The following is a 13,813-nucleotide window of genomic DNA, read 5'->3' on the forward strand; positions in this document are numbered from 1 at the left end:
GATACCTCCAACTGTATTATTCATATATTGTGCCCTTGGCCCAAATGCAAGTTTCTCCTACATTAAAACTAAATCATTTCACTTGCATCTGTATGAATTCTTGATCATTATGAATAATAATGGGTGCATAGTAAGCACTTACTTATTTCAATGAATGCATTTTCATATTCTTACTATAATTGTATTTAGAGAATAAATATTTATTAGATACCTTTTATGTTCTAGATACTATTCCATGTACAGAAGTAATGAAGTGGGTTTTATTTTTCTTATTTTTTTAAAATTATGTTACCTATTATTATTTTGCAATATATTTAAAAAAAAAATGCAGTTGCTGTTGCCTTCACTGCTATAAGACCCTCATAAGCAAAGCAAGTCCACCTGTAGCATTTGTCCTTTTTACCACTGATTGGGGGGAAATGTCCAATAAAATGTAAAATGCAGCATATGCAATCATGGAATCTAAAAACTTTTCACGATAACGTGTTGCAGATTGCACTTGACAGTTCACCACTACCACGGAAACCTGGACCCTTCTTGATTCACACGGTCTTTGAGACCCAAACTGGAGTCATCAGGAAAATGACCTATATGCAAAGTTTGCAGCTGTGCTCAGTTAATTGGCTCCATCCTCCAGGAGTAAGCCCACCTGGGGCACTGAGCTGTTCTGCTCCTTTGTGGGACTCTATTTCCACAGGCTTATCTCAGATTGGGACGAACATCTCTTCTCCAATCTCACTTTTCACCCAACTCGCTGAGCCTTCATATCCTTGGTTGATACTATTGTTGATGCCAAAGCGTCTGCTTTCAAATCTGAATGGACCTGCAACATGCATCTTTGAACAGCCATTTGAAAAGTAAAGCTTAATAACACCTTTCATTTGTAACAAAGTCTCTTCACAGAGATTTCTCCAAGACTTATTACCAAGACCATCTATGTGCAAAACCACTGCTTTGGAGCATTTGCTTGTAGTTCCCAGAAAAACAAAACAAAACAAAACAAAACAAAACAAAACAAAACAAAACAAAACTAAGCTTTCCTTCTACATGAATTCATTTATTCTAAACTAGCACCATCTGCCATCTTGAAAGACCACATGAAGAATGTCATACATTTCAGAAGACAGCAGTTTTGTATCTCCTGGAATTGTAGTCTTCTGTATAATATTTTGCAAGCTTAGCATCATCCCCACTTCTCCGTCCATCTTTTCTCTGTTAGCGTGGCATTCTGCCAAGTACTGAAGAGCAAGCAAAGCCAAATGGACAACAGAGGGGTTGGGAAGGTCCATAAGTAAAATAAGGTCAGGCAGACATTCATGACATCGTAGACAATGGTTCTTCTACTTAGTAGATCTTTTGGTGGATCTCGTAACTGGTTAACTAATGTGAGAGAACATTAGGTTCTTTATTCATAGTAGAGGAGGAAGAATTCATCCTCTATGCCATACACAAACAAAATCTTCTTAAATTCACACCAGAGCTTCAGGAGTCCAGAGCCTGTTGCACTATCAAGGTCACACCAACACATGAGGTTGAGGGACCCAGGAGTCACAGAGCGGGTCCCTCTATTTAGAGCCGTGATCTCAGTAATGGCAAATGACCAGGCTAACTCTGGGAACCAAGGAGTGAGAAAGCTGGTGACAAAAGGTTCTACAGACTCACCCATGACCCTGCAACATCCGTCAGCTCTTGATTTTTATCTTATGGGGCATATAGAATAGTGGAAGTTTTCAAGTAGTGAGGCATAGCAGAAAATGTCTTTATTTGTTCCTGTTGATACAAGGTTGTCTTAATTTTACTCTGGAACAATACATTTTTGAGCATTTTTTTTGGTAGCTAGACACATTTCTTTCTCTAAGTAGTTTTTATGACATTCTTTTTAAAATGGCGATGATGTTAGTAAATTCCAATTTTCTTATCAATCCCCCAAATCATGTAAGATCATATGTCAATACACAAATATCTAATTGGTTTTCGCTCTCTGTTTTAAGTATCTGTGGATTCATAACGAAGTAAGCATTGATGTTGTAATATTAGAATCAAATTCAAAGAGCAATAATTACTGTTTTATATATTAAATGTTCTATTATAAATCATATTTCATTGTATCAAATAAAATAACTTATATATTAAAGAATTCCATTGAAAATGGGAGAATTTAATATAAAGATGTAGTCAAAAACTGGTTTGTCTGATCCCCAGAATTCCACCACTGTATTTCTTCTTTGCATCTATGTATCTATCTATAGAGAGAGATATCAAAGTTGAAGACATCCTAATACCTTCATTATGAATCATCATTATAATACTAAAAAACTCTTCCCTGCTGTTTGCAGATGATTGAATATGTCCTGTATGACTTAACAAGACACATTATTTAATATCTTTGCAGAACTGAGGGAATGCTCGGAACACTTCTAATACCATTAAATCTAAGATTATTCTTACATAACTTGTCTTCATGGTCATGACATCTTGACACTATGATCTTCCTCAAGCTTTCGAATAACAAACAAACCAAACTGTTAACTCTTTAGTTTTGAACCAGATTATCTCCTTCATCTATCATTGAGACAATCAAGAGAATCACTGGTTTTTCTGACTAATGTTGTCAACCATTAATTTCCATACCTACATTGCTGTAGATTTTTTCAAGGAAACTCCAGTACAATGAACTTGGTGATTCTAACATCAAAACTCACTTGAAGGTTTGTTGTTGGTTTTGTTTATGTATAATGTGTGTGTGTGTATAGATATACACACATACACAGATATTTAGATAGGTATTTATATAGACAGATGATAGATTATAGATGATAGATAGATAGATAGATAGATAGATAGACATATCCCAGATATCTTAGTGTAAATATGGCCTTTCACATTCTTTCATTTGGTGACATCACCAAAGTTTCCCTAAGAAATAAATTTTTATTTTTCTTTCATGATTTCAAATATTCCTGCTGACTTTTAGAGCACTAGGAAGAAACTCCAATTGCTTCAAACATACCTGAGTGTAAGCAGGACCACCAATGACCTCAGAGATTAGGGAACAATTAATCCTTTTAAATTGACACCAACTGTTTGTACTCTTACTATTAATGTTACCACCACTGCACCTTGAAATTCCTACTGTCTTTTTTACACACTCTGCCTCAGTCCTTTGGGGAATTATTATTGTCAGCAATATATATATTTTTTTTTTCATTCTCGCTTCAGTGCTTCACAGATGAGTGAAAATTTCTGCAATTTCCACTTCTCCCTCCAAGTCTTTTCTTCCTCACCCCTGCCTGGCTCCTTTTTTTCAATCCTCTGACTCCTCTCATGTAGCTAAAAAGGACCCTGTGTTTACACTGATAAATTTAAAAAGACTCATGCCCTTAAGGAACTCATCGCCTACCAGGGAAAACCCAGTGATAAACAAGCAAACGTAATATGTGTTGCCCACTGATGTCACCCAAAGGGGAAGTTGTCACCTATCCCAGAAACCTGATTGTTTCCAGGGGCAAGAATGTGACAACCTGTTTTCTCTGGGCTCTCTGCCTTGATGTCATGCCTGACATTTTCAGCATTCTGGGAAATGGAAGAAGTATACAAATATTGTCCAGAGTACAGAGAATGGAAAAACCTAACAGGGCCATATTTGAGAAAAATTGAGCAAACCACAGCAGAGAAGTACCTAATAATTGTTCAGACTAAAAGCTAATAGTAGTAGAGTGCAAATCATACATCAACCAAAGGTCTAACTGTACTAATACTTTATATGTGTATTAATTAAATGATTAATGAAAATGGTTTACATGTGAGGGAATGAAGGCCCTAAGAAGATAAACCTGTCCAAGATTAGAAAGGGAGTAAGTGGCAGAGATGTGACCTGAGCCCAGGATGTCTGGCTAGTATATAATTTCCTCGCACAATCTGGACATTTTTCTGGGATGCCGTAAAATCTAATTGTGCCACACACATATACATAGCACACATGTGTTCACACACATATACATGTAATATTCATATAGCAGCTAACAGTTCACAAAGTATTCTCACATGTAAGTCTCAATCACATCCACAAGTCTCGATGTTAACTAGGATCACAATGCATAAAAAAAATCCTAAAGCTTCTAAGTCTGAAGAGAGTTATTCAAATTTACATTGATTATAAGATTTGCCTCTAAGTCTTCCAACTTCATGGCCAGACGTTCCCCATAGCTATATCAATATTGCTTTTAAAACCCGATATAAAACCCAAATAAGAAAATAATAGATAGATACAGCTGGGAATGATCTCCTTTACAGATGGTTTTTATGTGTTATGATTGAAGACACTTGTTAGTCCTTATCAGTTTCATCTAAGAAGTGGAAATGGCATATAGTAATTTATCCTCATGGAAACCAATTAGATTTTCAAAGATACTGTGGTTGAAATTATAATTATATATTATATGTACATATACATGATATTCGCATTATAATTATAATTATAATGTGAAATATTTTATTAAGATTTCATGGAACATACAAGATATCACTCTACCTCAGGGCCTTTGCACGGACAGTTTCTTATGTCTGAAGGGCCCTCTTCCTTATCCACATGGCTTGCTCCTCACCCTCTTGTCTTTGACCAAATGTTTCTTCTTCAAAGACTTTTGCTGATCAATCTTTAAAACTGTAGTCTTCCTTCCCACTCTCCTACTGCTGGTTCCTCATTTTCTTTCTTTCCTGCTATATCCATTAACATTTATGGTCATCTGGAATGCATTATAGGTATTTATTTGCTTATCTTTTGTATACATTTCCACGGCAATATAAGCTCAAAAAGAAGAAGAGTTTTTAATTGTTTTTTATACACTACTCTATCACAACAATTTTCCGGAGTATGTTAGGCCTTCTATCTATTTTTCATCCATCTATCTATCTATCTATCTATCTATCTATCATCTATCTATCTATCATCATTATGTGTTGAATAAAATACATGTATTTTTTACTCTCTAAGTTAACCATACAACAAGTTGTACATGGATCAGCATGTACCATTTTGATTTGTTACATTATTTTCATGGCTAATATGTCTGAATGCATATTTGCACCAAATGACACAATTGTATTTTTGTTACCATAATTATACAGCCAGAAAGGGTAAAAATAATAATGGATGATACCTATATCACCTTACATGTGCCAGGCACTTTTTAAACACTCTGCTTACAGTAACTTGCGACAATACTTTGAGATAGCTATTATTATATTATCCTCACTTTATTGGATGTTAAAAATAAGGTACAGATGGCACATGGTCAAACTGCATAGTCAATTATTTCTCTGAATTATATTTTCATCTACTTTTGGTGAAATCTTTTATTGTTGGTATAATGTTGCAGATATGCAACATCCAACAAAAACACATTTTTACCAAATTGCGATCAACTGTAAATACTCCTCAATGCTTTCTTGTGTTTCATAACTTATTTGGAACTTTTGTATATAACACTGCCACTGATTAGAACAATTTTGCAATTTAGATTACCAAACAAAGCACCATCGTATGCTTGGAAATATTTGTAGTATTGCTATGAAAATGACTTTCAGATAAATTTTGAACAAAGAGTTATGCTAAATAAGTGAGAATAGGAAAATTAGTCAGCATTCATTCTAAAGAAATAACACAAATTTCTATTAAGTATTTTCAGCTAGATTGCAAATGCTTCTTATGAGAAAATTAATCTTATTCATAGCATACATTAAAAAATGTAAGCGTAAGACTTCAAATACACGGAGAGTTATTGATGTGCTGTATGCTTCATAAAGTTTATTCCTCATATCTGTTCTGTTATTAATATAAAAGAATTATATATTAAAAATACAGAAAAGGTTTTTAGATCATTTAAAATCCATTAAAAGCTGAGATATTCTTATAATTAATTTTCCACTGAGATGAGAATTCAGAACCTTGAAATAACTTGCAGATGGGCATTGTCATAGTGAAGAGAACCTTTGTCATCTTCCAAGAATTATTTTACTCCCTAGTAAAAATTCAAGGAACATTTGTGTTCCACAATCAAGGTTGGCGGGCTGGTTCTTGGAAGGAAGATTGGGTGGCTTTCAATGCAATTTAATTTTAATGATATTTATCAAACTTAAAATGTTTTTCCTGTCAGCTTCTTCTTATTTTTTTTTATATTTTAAATTTTTTTTAACGTTTATTTTTGAGACAGAGAGAGACAGAGCATGAACAGGGGAGGGTCAGAGAGAGGGAGACACAGAATCCGAAACAGGCTCCAGGCTCTGAGCTGTCAGCACAGAGCCCGACGCAGGGCTCGAACTCAGGGACCGTGAGATCATGACCTGAGCTGAAGTTGGCCGCTTAACCGACTGAGCCACCCAGGAGCCCCTAGCTTCTTCTTTTTAAATGGAAATACCCCTTGGAAAGAAGGTATTTGTCAACTCAGTTTTTTATACCTTCATTCCTTTCCTGATTCTTGAAAGAGTGACATAGACCAAGGCAACTGATTCTGTGCTAATAATAATAGGGAAAAAAAGGTTTTCATCACGGCACGTCATGATGAACATTGTCACTAGCATAAGTTTTTCATTAGAACAATTTATTAGTTGTTTATTATTGTGAAACATATTACCCCTAAAATTACCGATAGAATACAACACACATTTATAACCTCATAGTTTCTGTGAGCCATGAATCTGTGAACTGCAGTCATCACAAGGCTAGACTGGATCCTCTTTCTGGCTTAGTCTCCTGACGATGGGCAGGGTTTAGCTCCTCCAATGTTTTCAGACTAAGAGGTCAGTCCCTCACAAGCTGTTGTCTCGAAACCTCCCTCAATTCCCTGTCACATGGACCACTCTATAGAGCAATTTACAACATGGCCCCTTGCTTCATTAGAGTATGGAAGAGGGCAAGACACATTGGCACCAGAAAGAGAAAGCTAGCAAGCAGAAGTCACAGAGCTTTGTAGTGTAATTACGGAAGTGATATTATGTCTCACTTGGCGTATTGTATTCATTAGAAACAAGTCACTAGGTCCAGTATACGCTAACAAGGCTAATAATCATCTTTAGCTTGTAAAATAAGTTATTTATTCATTTAAAAACATATGAGAGAACTTCATTTTTTATGGTAAATCACAGAATATCAGTTTAATTTCCTACAATCAACTGGAGTGTTTCCTTTGCAATTTAAATATGTTCTCATGTCCAAAATGAAAACAACAACAACAACAACAACAACAACAACAACACATTTTATGGTTTCACCCTCTCAATAATAGAGAGAGCATTCTTGACAGAGCACTCTGCACTCAAGGGGTCAGTTTTCTCACTACCAAGTCTCCTCCAAACCCCAATACAAATAGACTCTCCTCCACCACGCCATTGAATCGCCCTTTTTGTTGTTTTCCATGTCAACAAATCCAAAGGACATTGGTTGGCCTTTATTACCTGACCTAGTGTCATTGTTTTACAGAGTTGTTCCTCCCTCTCTTGAAACAGAACTTTCTTTATCCATGCACTGTGCAGTCACACTATACAGTCACAATATGGTCACAAGGGATCCACTGAGACAGACAAATCTCCGTTTTCTTCTGTGTTAATTTGGGAACCTAAGTACTGTGGCTACAGAGAGATGGGTCTTTGCATCAGGGACACATTTTTGAGAGGGGCCTTCTTTTCCTCAAAGAAAAATCAATACTGATGAAAGCTCTCCCAAGAAGGAAAAGGCACTTGGGGGCAGAAAGATCCATCTGGCTCTAAAGCTGCCTTCCTGGAAACAGAATTAGTATACATGGTTCCCTTCTGCCATTTTCTCTTTCCCCAAGGGAACTGAATGACTTCAGGAGTTGAACACGTAGGAACAATGTATTTAATCAAGAGTGAGGAGAATTATTTATTAGCACCATATATAAAGGTGCCTACCATAGTCTTACATATTTTCTGTCCCAATCCATGGCTTATGAGAAATTCTTCAGACATAATAAAGGTATTGTTTTTGATAAAAATAACACATATTGCTAGAAATGACTTTATTGCCAAATGTTGATTTTAGTATTACTGCCAAGCACACTAGTTATAAAATTACACATATTCTACTAACTGCTATTTTGGGACCATGTTATTTGAAACAGGTGATTACTGAAGGTGTTGCAATTTTTCTAGCATATTGCTTATTCAATATTTGATAAGTGTTGCTAGCAAACTATTTGGAATGGAAACATTGAAGACAGGTATGAGATATTTGGCCAAGGTTTTGTGATTACATGTGAAATATTTTGACAGGAGCTATGTATAGGGAAAAACCTTTAGAGACAAAAAAACAGGATTTTCTAGTAGGTAGCTAATGTGATGTATTTCTTTAAACAACTAGATACTCTGAAAACATTTTCAAGTTCTAGTGCCTTCTTGATCTCTATTAACACCAAAGAAATCACTTTGGGTGCTAAAGTAATAATTTCAAAACAATGTAGTAGTGACTTTTGAATTACTTTACATGAAAAAAATTTTATTCATACATAGCATTATTAGTATTTTCTTATAATACATAACACATTATCCCTTGTACCATAGTTTCTTTTCTACTTATTTTTATTTTTACTATTTTTTAATACATGTTTTTTTCTTCTGCTATAGCAAGGGTTCAGGATTTGGAGATTCTGACATTTGTTCTCTCATGAATTCTCTGGTCTTTAGTTTCCTGGTCTCTAAATGTGGATATTGGACTCAATGCTGTATAACATCTCATCTAGATGTATCGTATGAGTTAATGAGCATCAGTTCCTTCAGAGAAAGATTTGTACCATTCTTTCACTTATTTTCTAAATGGATTTAGTATGTGGTAGGCACTTCATAAATATTTGGGGAAAGATTAGGTTAATGCATATTAATATTATTTTACATTAATTTTATTTAATATTTGTTAAATATTTGTGTGTTAGATAGGATCTTAGAAAAGAAAAAAAAAAGACATCAAGTAAAACCTAAGTTAATCTGAAAAGGCAATACATACTTAATTAATAATGCATCAATATTTGTTCCTTAATTGTGATGAATGCACCGTATTTTATAAAATGTTAATAATAGGGGATACGGGGTGAAGGGTATACAGAAACATTCTGTAATAGCTTCTGATTTTTTCTATAAATCAAAAACTATTCTACAAATGAAAGTTTGTTGAAAAGCAAACAAAATATTTCTTTTGTTCATTGGGTATGGAGGCTGTCCTTTTCTTAATGTTTATTTTCCAAATAATCCTTAAAGTTTTATCAATTAATTTTTCCTGAGAACTTGTTAGGAAATATTTAAACAATAGAAAATTAGCTACTTTTTTTGTTTATAATTAGCACATCTGGGAGGTATAAGTTTATCCTTTAAAACTTCAGCCCCTTTTCTTTTCCTCAGATCAAAAACAAACGTTGAAAAAAAAAAAACTTGTTTTTGTATATCTCTCCACATCAGCACATTTTTTTACTTTTAATCACAAATATGTCAAGATACTAAAATATCAAATGATATAAAAGGCAAATCAGCAATCAAGACAAGTTCTTATTCCCTGCAGAAACAACGATGAGTCACTTTATACAACTGCCTTAAGAATTCAAGGTCAAAATATAGTCTCTTTAATTGTTAAGTGCTGTCAAATACGATAAAACAAAAGTTTTAAGTAAAATGAAACCAGAAAGCAAATAAATCTGTAAGGCAGTGTGAGTCTTGTTTGTGGATTATTAAACAATCTAATTTAAAAAAAATGAAGTCATTAAACACTGAATACAATGAAAATAATTGGAAAAACTTGCTTCTAAACCTCAGCTGAAATTAATCAGTTTCAAACATCAGGGAGGATATAGTAAGTAGACTTAATGTCTAGGGTCCCAATAAAAAGCATGCGTTTATGTTAAATGATTATTATGTAAATAGATACTTTGTTAAATCTAGCTTTTTTAAATTACACTACATATTTAATGATATTTATAAGTAAAGAAGCATAAGGTAGGTAAGACAATTTTTTTCAGGGAACTGAATACATAAAAGTGTATTGAAAAAAGTGTATTGAAATACATGCAAATATTGGATATATTGACTACATTTATAAAATAAATGTATTTCTACTATGTGTGCTATATATATGTTGTTCTATGTTCTTCAGTGTAAATCTAGCTTTATATATTATTGCACTGACTTTTCTAGGATGTGATTTTTAAGTCTGAAATAATCATTTGGATATTTGTAAGGTATTGACCTTTGTGTAATGCTTGCAAATTATGTCGGTATTATAATTTTGCTTGCATGCTCCAGTTTACAATACTTTAAAAGTGCTGTGCACTGATAGGTCAATGAATATGCATTGCATGAACGAATGAATGGATGAATGATGGGCTTCATGAGGTACTAAAGATGCTTTCTCTATCTACAATACACTTCCTCTGGGGCGCCTGGGTGGTGCAGTCGGTTAAGCGTCCGACTTCAGCCAGGTCACGATCTCGCGGTCCGTGAGTTCGAGCCCCGCGTCAGGCTCTGGGCTGATGGCTCAGAGTCTGGAGCCTGTTTCCGATTCTGTGTCTCCCTCTCTCTCTGCCCCTCCCCCGTTCATGTTCTGTCTCTCTCTGTCTCAAAAATAAATAAACGTTGAAAAAAAAATTTACAATACACTTCCTCCTACTCACTAGTGATCAAATCCTCGTGCAGTTATTAAGGCCCATTTTAACTGGTAATATTTCCGTTGAATACTTTTCTCCGCTTTCATATACTGCTTCACTTTTTTGAAGCTCCACAATACTTTGTAGCTTCCTTACATCACTCATATATCTCTGCTTCATATTTTTCAGTCCAGTGTGTACTGGCCAGTCACCTTGAAAGAATGCGTCTTACTCAGGTAAATGCACGCCAGGAACTTGAAGGGAAGTAACCCTCTAAAATATCCACGCATAAACAACTATCAATACTGTCCTCAAGTCTTGCAGCTCCTTTTTAGCTATATCCTTTTTTTTTTTTTTTTTTTTTTTTAATGTTTACTCACTTTTTTGAGACAGAGACAGAGACAGAGTGTGAGCAGGGCAGGGGCAGAGAGAGAGGAAGACACAGAATCCGAAGCATTTTCCAGGCTCTGAGCTGTCAGCACAGAGCCCGATGCAGGGCTCGTACTTAGGAACCGTGAGATTATGACCTGAGCCGAAGTTGGACGCTGGCTCCAACTGAGCCACTGAGCCACCCAACAACCCCTAGCTATATATATCCTTTCTTATCTCTCCGCTCCTATTCCCATTACAATTCAAAGTACCGTCTTTATATTGATCATTCTAGAATCTTTTCTTCTTGCTTGGCTATGGCACCTTCAATTTACTTCATGGTGCAAATTTCAAGATGTGTCTTTAGTCTCATGTCCCTCTACAATTGGTCAGATGCACTTCTCTGCACCTCATTCTAACCCCCTCAATCCTTTGGATTTAATAAATAGATACTCTCTCCATCTTTTCTTATTTGTGTTCTTGTCTCAGATTATAAACTGTTTGTACTCTCAGTTCTGCCATATAAACTTGAGTGTCTCCAATTTCTATATTTCAATTTCTTTCTCAGCAAAACAGAGAACAGTAAACATAACACTGGTAAGAGGACCTGCCTATTTGGAGTAGTATCCGGCAGACATTAAGGGCTCTGTAGAAGTTTGCTATTCATATTTTTAAACCCGCTTATATACTCACCTCTACCTTATAGAAAGCTTCTATTCAGTGTCACATTCCAAAGAAATACATTTAATTTTCAAAAGACATCTAACACAACCTGTTACATCCTTGGTAACTCTTCCAAACTATATCCATCTCACAACAGTGTTTCTAAAAAGATATGTTTATAATCCATGTTTGCAGTTTACTTTTTCCTCTTCTATCTTTAAGTCAACTCCAAGTAGGATTTCTTCCACAAAGTTTTGCTGAAAAAGGTTGCAGGTGGCCACCTTCATGCTGAGGCTAAAAGTCAATGTATCGTGTTCGTTTCTTAATAGGCGTTTTTAAAGAGTAGATTGGGGGGGGGGGGTGCCCGGATGGCTCAGTCTCTCTCTCTCTCTCTCTCTCAAAAATAAATAAATAAATAAAATAGTAGATTTAGGTTTACAGCAATATAGATCAGAAGTACAGAGATTTGGGGATGTCTGTGTGACTCAGTCAGTTAAGTGTCCAACTGTTGACCTCAGCTCAGATCATGATTTCATGGTTCATGACTTTGAGCCCTGCATTTGGCTTTGTGCTGACAACCTGGAACCCGCTTGGAATTCTGTCTCTCCCTCTCTCTGCCCCTACCCTTTCATTCTGTCTCTCAAAATAAATAAATAAACTTTTAAAAATTCTTAAAAAAAAAAAAAAAAAAAGAAGTTGCAGAGATTTCCCATATACTCTCTGCTCCCGTGCATGCATAGCCTCCCTCATTATCAACACCATCCCCCCACCAGAGTGGTCCATTTGTTAAAACTGATCAGTCTACATTGCCACAGCCTTATCACCCACAGTGCAGAGTTCACTCTTAGTGTTGTTCAACCTAGGGGATCGGACAAATGTATAATGACATGTATCAACCATTATATTATCATACAGAATAGTTTCATTGTCCTGAAATCTCCCTCTTCCTTTTTGTAAATATTGAGCAATATTTTAAAGGATTACCATCCCCATCCTTCCTTCCATGATCACTGTTTTCTTTGTCTTCTGGGATACTATATTCTTGATATTTTTTTTCTTATTTCACTATCCCTTCTCAGTCTTCTTTGCTGCATTCACTCCTCCAGTAGTCACCAAAATTCTTCCCCATATTCTTTTCATTGTATTTATCACTAATAAGTATCGTCAAATTACCATGTCCAAAAAGTACTGTTTATCTCTACTGAAAAAGCGGCCATCAAAATGCAGTCTACCAATGTCTTCTCCAACTCAACTGATTCTCAACTGTTCACTCTCTATCCAGTGGTATGGCTAAAAAACTGGTATCATCTGTGATTCCTCTATATCTTCTCTAGCTTCTCTAATCTGACTGGTTCTCACTGCTAATATTCGACACATCCATTTTCCCATTGCCTATTTTTGTCTCCAAATCACCAAATTTTATGTCTAGCCTTTGCTTTGCCTGTACATTGTGGGGACTCCCAGACAGATTTATTCTCTGTTTTCTTTTATTCATATGAGATATACTTTCATGGATGAAACTAAAACATCCCTAGGTCTAAACTCTCAGTCTTAAATCTTTGTTTCTTATCTCACCAAGATAGTGCATCCCAAGAGGATATCTCTTCTTGGATTGATAAATATCAGAGTAAACATTCAAAATGCCCCACTCAATTTCTCTGTTGTTCCACTTTCCTTTTATCTATTAATTTTCTTTTGAAATCTTTAAAAAATGACTTCAATGTTTACTTTCTCAAGAAAAATAGCTATATTCAATAAATTTTATTGTAATACCTAATTGCAAATCGTATATGATTTAAGCATTAATCATACTCATGACTGAAATGCTTGAAGGAATTTGCAGATACTGAAGACTATTTCAACTGCAATTAGTTTCCAAAATCATGGCTTGCCATAAGCCACTGGGGAGTGAATTTCCTGAAGTGGAACATGCCTAATCATTTCTGCTATATCCTTGGTATCCATTAAATTTTCCCCCAATGAAGTCGATCAATGCTACACAATTTAAGCATTTTAGATAATATCTAGATAATAACAATAGATTCCTCTAATGATTAGGACCAGAAAAAATGAGACATGAATTAATGTTACACTAAAATAATATCTCAAGTTAATACAATGAGTTTTTAAAAGTGTTTTCA

General features: G+C 35.1%; 1 pseudogene; it reads right to left on the reverse strand.

Moving 5' to 3' along the window:
• Window positions 1-574: 574 nt before the first annotated feature.
• LOC123596476 lies at window positions 575-1,512 on the reverse strand (annotated as a pseudogene).
• Between the last annotated feature and the right edge of the window lie 12,301 nt (window positions 1,513-13,813).

This window comes from Leopardus geoffroyi, chromosome B1 (assembly GCF_018350155.1).
Source record: "Leopardus geoffroyi isolate Oge1 chromosome B1, O.geoffroyi_Oge1_pat1.0, whole genome shotgun sequence".
Lineage (NCBI taxonomy): Eukaryota > Metazoa > Chordata > Mammalia > Carnivora > Felidae > Leopardus > Leopardus geoffroyi.